Source organism: Lolium perenne, chromosome 6, assembly GCF_019359855.2.
Source record: "Lolium perenne isolate Kyuss_39 chromosome 6, Kyuss_2.0, whole genome shotgun sequence".
NCBI classification, from domain to species: domain Eukaryota; kingdom Viridiplantae; phylum Streptophyta; class Magnoliopsida; order Poales; family Poaceae; genus Lolium; species Lolium perenne.
In genome coordinates, this window is record NC_067249.2 from 260,108,567 (window position 1) to 260,120,353 (window position 11,787).

Sequence of the window (11,787 nt, forward strand, 5' to 3'; positions counted from 1 at the left end):
CATTATTTGTTTTTAAACCTAATTTCTTGAATGCTAATTGGGGCGCATCGCGACGACTTGTAAGATATGGTTTAGTGAAAGATACCTACTCCCTCCGTTCTGATTTAGTCTACATTCTAGAAAAAATGAGACAAATTAGTAGTACATTTATTAGTACTACTTAGATATTTGAACAACCAATCCAAACTACATTGAAAATGACAACATCCAATAAAGAGAGTAAAACCACCTCGTTTTCAGCGTTGTTGTTGACTAAAAGCTAGAATGTAGAGTATTTCAGAACAAATTTTGGGGCTAGAGTGTAGACTATTTCAGAACGGAGGGAGTAGATCATAATTCACGGCGATCGCACTCAGAGCTATTGGGAATTGGGATCCTTCCACTCTGGTTTGTAAGCAACAAGTGACATAACTTTAAATTTTTAATTGACTTGTAATGTTGTTGACAAGGACGACAAAGAGATGGAAAATTAGGTTAAGAGCTAGGATCTCGGTAGGGGAAAGAGCATGAAAAGTAAGAAAGAAAGTAAACCATGGAGAGAGTTTTGAAGGCAATATGTCATGGTTGAGGGAGTGGCGGGAGGACGAAGGTACACGTGGCCTTCCTGAGGGTGCCTTCGGGTAGTCTGCAACAGAACAAAACTCTACAAAACTCTATAAATGAAAACACTTGTATGTTGAAACTTACTATATCGAGGCAAACCTCAAAAGTTGCCGATAGTTTTCTTTTTTGAAACACAATATATTAAGCTAGCAAGCCGCCTCATTAAAAACCTTCAAGTCCCCTTAGGTACCCTGGTAAGGAAAAGAGTGTGTCTAAAACTTGTTGCTCCACTCAGAATTTGGTTACATCGTTGATGAGTTAATCTAAGAGAAAGCTAGGGATTCATCGACTCAATTACAAGATAATTTATTAGAGAAACTAAACCTAGCTAACTCATGTGCCACTTTATTTGCTTCCCTCGGGCAATGAATGAAAGAAACATCACCCAAGGAAGTGACCATATCCACACAATTCGCAAAAATTATTGCATTCTCGTTCCACCATCTTTCTTCTCCTTTAGAGGCATCAATTACCTCAGTTGAATCTGATTTTGCTTGCACCCTAGTACAGCTCATCTTATTAGCCAGCTCAAGTCCTTGTCTCATCGCAATAGCTTTGGCCATTGAGGGAGTGGTGACATGCGGTATGAACACACATGCGGCTGCTATGAAATGACCCTCATAATCACGTAACACAACATCCACCGCACTTGCACGTATGTCTTTGTGGAATAAGCATCAACGTTTGAATTGATATGGTGAGGCTTAGGTTTAGACCTTCTAGCCTCCATGATTCCCACATACTTCGAAGCTTTCATCGCATTAGCTGTAATAGAGAGGATAGACATTTTACAGCAGTAGATAGGAGGAATTGTTTCATTATGTGTCCTGCGATGTCGGATCCACCATAAGTACCAACAAGAGACCGAGATCAATTCCTTCAATCCAACGTTAGAAAAAATCCACTGGAGTATTATCTTGGCGCCTTAACAGCTCTTCAAGCACTGAGGAGCCCACTCTATCCACCTGCTCCGCCTCGATAATTAGATCACAAATGCCCAGGTTCTCCCAAAGATCACTTGTCGTTTCACACTGGAATAGGAGGTGACTAATATCCTCCGGGCCTTGGTTACAAATGGGACAGCCTCCTGTGGTACCAATATAACAGTTATACAATATATATTTTAGAGGTAGGATACCATGAAGGACGCGCCACATGAATATCTTGACTTTACTAGGGATTTTCATACACCATAACATTTTCCAAACTGGATTACTCGCAGATCCTCCTAGAATGGATAGGTTGGCCGCCTTAGCAGCAAACTGATGATGCCATTGTAGGTAATATCCAGAACCAGACAATATATCGACCATGCTTTGTTTCACTCCACGCGATGAAATCATCAAAACCCTGTCTATGTAAAGGTATTTGCAAGATAATATGCACATCTACCACTCCGAACAGATCATTTAAAAGATCAATATCCCAATCACCTGAAATTGGATCAATTAGATCGCTCACCTTGGTATAAACTACTCCACCTCTAGGTGATAAAATCCTTCTATTCAGACTGCTAGGTATCCATGGGTCTTTCTACATGTTTATTTTCTCCCCAGTACTGACCCTCCAAATGTAGCCTCTTTTGAAGGTAGTAATTTCGGCAACTATGCTTTGCCAGGTAAAAGACGAACCTGCTTTTGGACCAGCTTTGAGAATATCCTCATCTGGATAATATTTTGCTCGCAATACGCGTGCACATAAAGAGTCCGGGGCATCAATAAATCTCCATACTTGCTTAGTCAACATTGCCGGATTAAAAGAATGAAAATCAAGAAAGCCCATACCACCTTCATCTTTAGGATAGCACAATTTCCCACCAGGCACACTAGTGCATCTTATTACTATTCTCATCATCTCCCCACCAAAATTTGGATATGTCATCCATCATACATTTGCACACTCCCTTTGGCATCAACGTTTGCACACTCCCTTTGGTATCAAACAGACTGACATAGCATATATTGAAATAGCTTGAGCAACAGCCTTCAGCGGAATTTCTTTCTCTCCAATCGAAAGCAACTTCTCCGTCGAACCATTAATCCTTTGGATAATTCTCTCGATAAGATTTTCCAAAGAGTCACTTCTATCAATTCCAACTATGGCCGGAAGGCCCAAGTATTTATCTGAAAGGGCTTCTGTTCAGTATGGAGGGCCTCACGGATTTCAGCTCTCGTAAGTGCATTAGTATTTGGAGAGAAGAATATACTGCATTTTGCCAAACTCACCAACTGTCCCAAATTTGCACAATAGGTATCTAGCAATTGTTGCAAGGAAGTTGTATTATTCATATCAGCTTTGATGAGAATAAGGGAATCATCAGCAAAAAGTTAATGAGAGACTAATGGTGCATTCCTGCACACCCTAAATCCATCGATGCCACCAACTTCTTCTTCATGCAATAAGAGACTAGATAATCCTTCTGCACACAAAATGAACAAATAAGGAGATAAAGGGCCCCCTTGTCGGAGACCTCTCGTAGGCACAAACATCTTGGTTTCTTCAGAATTGAATCGCACTTGATATCTTACCAAACTTACAGATGCCATCATAAGAGAAATCCATCTCTCCGCAAACCCCGTCTTCCTCATCGTATTTTCTAGGAAGATCCACTCAACCCGGTCGTAGGCTTTGTGCATTTCAAGCTTCACTGCATAAAGGCCATTGGACCCCGATCTCTTGTCATTATTATGGGCAGTTTATTTCTGTCATCGATCCTATATTTTCTATATTACTTCCATGCCATATGTGTGACATGGCATGTAATAAGTTACCCTAGTTCCTTAAAAAAAACCGAGGGATTTCACATTTTTTGTTTGATTTGGGTTTAAAACTAATCAAACTTAATGCATTATAATCTATCTTGGGTTTAACTTGGAACCAAGGAAAAACTATAACAAAGCTTGAGCTCGTGGTGAGCTTATCTTGCTTGTCTCAATCGGGAAAAGCAACGCCGTACACCAAGCGAGCATCGACCACCACCCGAACACGCCAATGAAACCAACACTGATGGCGGAGCTAGCGTCGGCAACGGAGCCAATGGAGGTGCAGCCGAGACTCCATATGCTGATGCGGCACGCAGGCATGTGAGGCTCTAGTAGAACTCTCACGCGAAGCATGGGACAATACAAAGGCTGCTATTGCACGTGGAGGTTTCTTGGACGAAGATGCAACTCGAGAAGAACTGTTAACATACAAATATTTTCTTTACAAGGAGAAAAAGGAACTAAGGAGGTTGAGATCAGAACTCTGGTCTGTAATCAACTGATGCCATAACTTTTAGCTCTTAATTGGGTAATAGTGTTGTTGACAAGGATGGCAAAGATATGGAGAATTTGGTAAGAGCTTGGGATCTCGGTAGGGAAAAGAACATGTAAATAAAGAAAGCAAACCATCTTGCATTTCATCTACGTGTACCTTCTTCCTCCTCCGATTCATAAACCATTTCATCATCCATTTCATCCTAATTCAAACACCATTTCGATTTAAATTAGATATCATACAAAATCCAACATAGTGCATAGTTAAACATAACATACACCTAAGTTAACATAAACCATTTCAGCCCCTATTTATCTTCACCATCCACGTGCAGACAACAGTACGACGTCCGACCGGCGTCGACACCTGATAGTCCCTACTACCCGCACTTAGGTGTCATCACAACTTTTTTTTTTTTTTTGCGGAAGGAGGAGATGTATTAAACCAGCGTTCTTACAGAAAGACCCAGAAAAACAAAAAAATTACAAAGAAGCCCTTCTTCTAGATCCCGACGAGGACGAAGAACTGGGGCCGTCGGTGGCGCGCCGCTGCCGCTGCTCCGCTTCACGCCTTGGATAGGAGCCAGCCCCGTGGCAGACGGGAAGTCGCCGATCGCCGGATCCACGGATCCTACCCGCTGGATCGCCGTCGCCGTCGCGCAGGTCTTCAACACCATCTCCTTCTTATTCGATCTCCGGATCCACCGCCACTCCGGATCCGGCCGGGGCACACCGAGCTCAGCAGATCCACTGATCCGCCAGCTCGAGGAAGACGGCCATCGCACGGTGAAGCTCCATGGAGCGCCGCCGCGAGAGGGGAAGAAGGCCGCCCAAAAGGTCCGCTGCGCCGCCACCACCACCTCCATGGCGACGCCGTCCGCGGCCCAACCGAGCCCTACACTATATACAGGCCTCGATCCACGGGTTCCCCACCCTCCCGCCGCCGGAGCGGCCGCCGGAGGCGGAGGAACCCGCAGATCGGAGACGAGCGAGGTGGGACGGCCGGGTTCTCCCAAAGAATCGCCCTCAGCTACAGTGACGAGAGAGGGAGAGCGTCCAAGTCGCGCGCTCTTGTAGGTGTCATCACAACTACTAGAGCCGGAGTAGTCAATCATTGTGGCCTCGACAGCCGGTGGAGTAGTCAATCATTGTGGCCTCGACAGCCGGTGGTAGGCGTTGGAGGCCTCATCCTCTGCCTCCAACTCTACCACGGACCACATTGCCTTTATCTCCTGGTCTTCGATCTTGGTTCTAGCACGTGCGACAACAATTTTTGAAATGACATTACGCAACCTAATGCTCCCCCACCGCATACTCCTTTATCTTGTGATCGCATTATTGTTTCTCCCACCCCAAGAGGATTAGGTCATCGAAGTCACAATCTTTTACTCCCTCTAGGTGGCCTCAGTGGTCCAAGAATGAGGAGGGGAAGAGATCTAGGTGATAGGGTCATGCATGCAGATGGGATGGGGGAAAGTGCTTAAGTCAATGGGAAGAAAACGAGGCCATGCGCCTGCCACACCGGTTGTCCTGCGGGCGGCGAGCCATCAAGCTTGGTGGCTCACTCGGTGATAGCAGAGATAGGAGGATATTGGCGGCATCGAGATAGTGAGAGAGAAGGAGCGATGACATAGGGATCTCAAAGGGAGGAGGAGGCGTCAATCATACGTGGAGCCGGTATCACGATATCCGTGAGAGGAGGGGGAGTGGAATGAGGGGAGGAGGCCATATGCATGGTAGATTTATGAAGACTCTCAGTAGGGAAAGATGAGACATGTGAGAGGTAGGAAATGAGTGGCATGCACCAGGGATATTGGTACACACAGGCACACGGTACAACAACACATACTATTTTGTTGCATAGGAAAGGGAAAGTTCATATGATCTGCTTTCCCAAAAAATGTTAGATCATTTGGGGACGATTGAGTTTGACTGGAAGATGCTTAGTCAATGGCTCATTTCTCTTATTTACCGCATTTACATTCATCTATTCTAATATTTTTCCTCGCGCATATCTAATCTTCGATTAGCAAATATGCCCATGTATAAGCGAGGGGACTTAAAATTTTGTACACCCCCATGGAAAATGGCACATAAAGGAAACAAATACATGGGCCATGTGTAGCTCCTACAAAGTATTGACAATGTATTTGATCTCGAGGCATTAGTCGATAAAAAGATTAATATACACAATGAGTGTGTCATCCATTTTTGAACTTAATTTATTTAACATAAATAAAGAATCAAAGGCCCTAGAATTTGTGCCACGATATTTGTTATGGATATGTAGTCTCTAGAGCTTTCTCCATATTGTAAAGACAATGGAGTAGATTAGCCATATATCTGAATTGTATAATACATTTGGTCCTAAAAACTCCATGGAATAATAGAATTATTGTATTAGATGTAAAGGATGCTTAATTTGTCTATAAGTAAATTACAAGATAAAAGTAACACATCTAGTTTTTAACAAAATGTTATTGTTTTAACATGCACTCATTTACAGGGTTAAAAGATATAATTGTATAAAAGGACATGACATATGTATATTTAGCTCCATCATGGCGTGGTTAAATTTTTTTGCAAGGTGGTGTGGTTAATTTTGATAAGTATAATGGGTAAATATACATGTTCTATGTAGTGCTTTAAGAGATACAAACCCTGTTAATTTCTAGTAGACTTTCACCATGAAAATGTTATTAAGTTCTCCACCAACGTCACGGTTAAAAATGCAAAACATTTTGAATAAACAATTATCATGTGGATTTTCCCTATAGAACACATAAACACACTACTTATACTTTGCAACATTTAGGTATGTAAAACACAAATACCCTTATAAGTAGCGCTTACCACAACCAAAAGTTTGTGGACAACAAGCATAACCCAGTAAACGTTATTCCGCTATGTCTTGGGATGTGAATGAGGGGGGAGAATGCGGAAAATGGACAAAAAAAATCTTGTTCTGGGGAACATATGTCGTGGTTCATAAGTTGGTGGAGGAGGAACAAGGAAGCACGGGCTAGCTCCTTGAGGTCGTTTGAGGATAGTCAGTAGCCGAAAGAAACTTTATAAATGGAAATATTTATATTTCATTTGGATCAACAAGTCTCTATAACCGTCAACTTTTATTTGAATTAAGCTGCTGCTACGTTTGGTTTACTACGAGTAGTAGGTTTTTATAAAAACAAAAGAAATTTATCATGAACTCTGATCCGAGTTTGTTTGCAAAAACAAAAGAAAATCATCATGAACTCTGGTCCGAGTTTAAACTCTACTGGAGCTTGATGCGCACCAAGACATATATCTTGGGTCCAACTCTGGAAGCCAAAAGTGTAGCCAAGCTCAACCTCACACATAATGCACGTTTTAGTACTCCCTTCGATCCCTTTTAGTTGACTTGAATTTAGTGTAAGAAAGTACTAAATCCGAGTTAATTAAAATATACGGAGAATTATATGTATAAGCCTTGTAGGTCGATGTGTGTCTAGTAGGAGCATACCTAAACTTTGCTCCATCGGAAACTAGCTTGACTCATTCGCCCCATGCATGCTCGTTGACACCTCTGACCATATCCAGTCCGCAACAACCTAAAAATGGAAGCAAAAGATCTAGCTTTAGTTAGACTAAAAAGCACCCAACAAAAAGACTCTAGGAAATTCCGTGGCGCTAGCAATCCGTGATGTACACGCAGCAAAAGTGAGTAGTGTGTTTTGGTTGCTTGCGGACGGGAGTGCATGGTCGGTAGGCGGTAGCTGTTGACCTCGCTGCCGTGCGACCCTGCCAAACCCAAATTAACCGCCCGGAACTCCAGCCAGACCCGCTAACCCGCCACGCGCGCCCGGACCCGACACGGCCTGATCTCCACGGACGACGTGGCGCCGTCCCATTGGCCAGGGCCGGATTTAGCAAACGAGCATTAATTAACGGGGCAGAAGTAACGGAAAGCGTGGGCTAGCTGCTTCGATTCGCTCGCTCGTGCCGTGGGTACGCTCCCTGCGTGGTGGGTCCCTGTAGCGGCGCCGGTGAGAGCTAGCTTGGTCACAGGCATGTGGGCCCAGCGGTGTCGGTGAGCGGCGCGGTGGCTCCAGCGTGGCCTCGTGACCCTTTCTGTGCTGTGCTGGGATATGCAGCAACAGCAACAGCCAAACAGCGACGCGCGCACATACAAAACACGGTTTCACAACGCAGATGATTTGGAGGATTCCTGGACAATTTGGTCGGTGCGGTGCCTATCTTCCTCTCTTTTTGGGCACCTTAACTTAAAATGGTGAGCACTACTTGGTTAGTTGGTTATTTCTTTATTTGCCAGGGTGCTCTTTGTAAATTATCCCACAGCTTAGTACATCTTCCAAGGCCATCGAGCATCTTTTTCCGATATTCATATGGGATTAAGAGCGAACGAATTGCGACAGCGGGTTAGGCCGTGGAAATCCATATCTTCCTTTGATACCACCAGCCATGTCATTTTCATAGTTCAAGTTGATTCCGCAATCATATTAGAAGGTTCGCATAAACCCCTCGGCTCCAGTAACCCCCTCGAATACTCGGATGCTACCATCATGGGGAAATGCCAAAGAACTAAACCTTGGTGCATGTCCTACCATCACAATGTATGGCCGGGATTCAGTTTTTCTTTTTCTTTTTCTTCTTCATTGTGTTTGACGTGCTCGTTCAATTGCAAGAGATTCACCTACTCTTGATCGGTGACTACCCAAGCATATCCTAAAATCGATATAGGATATGTAAGTAACCATATACCACCCCGCATAGAATCACGAGGTCTAGCACAACATATGCATCCGCATCATAAATCGTCTAAACTTGATCCTTCCATTTATGCATGAATAATTACCACTTTCCGGGTATAATTGGGTATCTTTCGATGTTAATATATTTCCTTTATCAAAAAAAAATGAACAATTACTTTCTTCTCTTTGGATTTCATGTGCCGTCCCTACGAAGCGGCCGCAATACAAAGATCTTTCGGATTTGCTATATCTCAGTCTCAATCAACTGAGAATTTCTTAAATCTTAGTCACCCCACAACGAATGCTTCAGTTATATTTTTTTTTGGCAAAAAGTGCAATAACACTTCTCTGCTAGAAAAGCGTAATCGGACTGAGTTACAATATTTTTAAACTGCAGTTGCACTTTCTTCTATTAATTAAGACTTAAGAAAATCTCAGTCGACCGAGACATAGACAAGCTGAAAATCTTCTGTATTTTATATGAACCTGCCAAATACTCCCTAAGAGCAACTCCACCCGGAAGACATAGACAAACCCAAAATCTTGTATGTTTGCCAAATACTCTCTCACGCGTCAACTAGGCCAAGCGTAGTTTTGTAAGTACGTTGAATGTAATGACAGATCTAGGCACGACACTTGCGAGTAGGTGGCGAACACGGCGCTCCTCCTCCAAGTTGTTGGCCCCCACGTCTCCTCGTGACCTTGGCTGTCCCGCATGAAGCCCTTGTGTGCATCCATGTTTATGCTTCCTTCCAAGGAAGAGCAAGGTGAAACGTATATATCAAACGGCGGCATGGACGGACAGCGGTTTTATTTAAAACAGTCGGTGTCTGGTAGTATTTCGTTGTTGATACACCATTGGCCATGTGTGGTATGCATGCACGGTTCTTAAATACTTTGTAAGCTAATGTTTTTTTAGTGGGGGAAACATTGTGTTGGTTGGTCATTTGTTGCTACTCGTAGCCATGCATGCATGGGAATGGGATATATAAATTCCACCTTGCTAAAATATGTGCAAGTGATTATTGTTGTTAGAGTAGTTTATCCTTTGAAGTCTTTTTTAAGAAGCTTGAGTACAATGTGAACTCACATGAGCACAAACACCATGGCAGGCACAGAACACCTAGAAGGCGCATAGCTTCGAGATTGACGGGGTCACTACATACTCGCCTCTATCGTTGGGACCATTTTCTTCCGGTGAAAGAATAACCAACATCAGTTGGTCATACATGACATCATGAAACCTATGGCCTAGTTTCCATCATTGTAAACATCGTCTTCCGTTCAAATACTAACCAACATTAGTCGGTCACACAAGGCGTCAAACCCTAAATGTTTAATTTCTAGTGGGTTTGTGTGGTACAAGCGCCCTCTAACCATTCAAATAGCTGCTGACTCTTGCAATCTTTATAGCTGGCGTGCAAGAAAGATTCATTGCCCTTGCTCGTGGACAATTAAGAGTCTAATTGTTATCAAGAGGAGGTGTGCATACATATAAAAACTTCATAGCAGCATGTGTGACGAATAATTTAACGACCTAGTTTAGATAAACCATTTTTCCCATGACAGCGTTATGGGAAGTTCTTCAAACAAAAGTTAAGGAAAACGCTCATGGTGAAGTGAAAGCAACAGTCATGTGGTTTGGCAACCAAGTTATCTTCCAGTAAAAAAAATAGCATGATTATGCTAAAAAAAATAGCACGATGTCAAACATGATTAGGGTTTGATCGATGTATGGGACGGCGATAAAACCACCCTCTAACCATTTTCCCAACAATTGGTTCTCATATATCCTTGTAGTGTTTGATGTGCAAGAAAAAGTTTTTTACCCTTCCTCGTGGAGTCATGGATAATAAAGTCGTCAATTGTTATCAAGAGTGATGTGTGCATACAAAAAGAACTCGTACTAATATGCATGCATTACGTATGATTTCATGACCTGGTTTAGATACACCAATTATTCGCTAACTAACGTGATGGAATGTCCCTGCGGCACAAAAGTAAAATAAAACGATGGCGGTGGAGTGAAAGCAACAAGCATGTGGTGTGACAACCACGTTAATTGTCTTGCAGTGAAAAAATAGCATGGTGTCAAACTTAGGGTTTGATCGATGTACAGACCACCGTTTAACCATTCGACCAACGTTTGGTTCTCATATATCTTTATAGTATAATTGCTATATCGAGGGTGATGTGTGCATACGAAAAGAACTCATACTGACATGAATGTGTTACGTATGATTTCACAGCCTAGTTTAGATAGACCAAGTCTTCCCTAAATAACGTGATGGAAAGTCCATGCGTACACAAAAGTAAAACAAAATGGTCACGGTGAAGTGAAAGCAACAAGCATGTGGTGTGGCAACCACGTCCGCTTGACCTACAAATATGGTTTTAAATTAATCATCTTGATCTCATGCCTAACAATGTGGATACGCCGCCATTCACGAGAGGCCTTTATTTGTTTACTCGTCAGGTTGCCCAAGAAATGCTGTCTGGCCTACCACGTTTATCTGGCCGGCCGGTAGGAATCAATCAAAATTATACTATTACTAGTAGTAGTGTAAATTAGTATAAATATAGATGAGGACATGAGGTTTCTCATGTCTAAACATTACAGCTTATTTCTAACAATTTACTTGCACTTATTCCTTCATGAAACAGCACTGGTGATACTGGACTATGTGCGATTTTTTTTTTCGAAATGGAGGACAAGCGCCCCAGCCTCTGCATCGATAGATGCATACGGCGTTTATTTAATTATTTAAAGTATTGTCTTACAAAAGATTACATCATGGGTCGCTCAGGGTCGATACATGAATCAACCATCTAAAAACAAAAGACAACATGAAGCAGCTCTGCACTAACATGTTAATCTATGATCAAAACGCCAACTGAACTGGCTGTATAAATCCCGTGCAACCCTCTCTAGGCGGCTGCACCCAATATCCATATCCTTGCGTTTCTCCATTGGTTGTAGGTAGGACCACATACGGATCCAATGAGTAGCCATTGGAACAACCTGCATAAAAGAAGTAGATTTTGCCTTGTTAAAAATATAATCATTTCTCGTGTTCCAGATCGCCCATAATAAAGCGCACACACCAACTCTTATATGCGCTTTATTCACCTTTGCTACCCCGGATAACCAATTCCCAAACATATTTGTGATATTA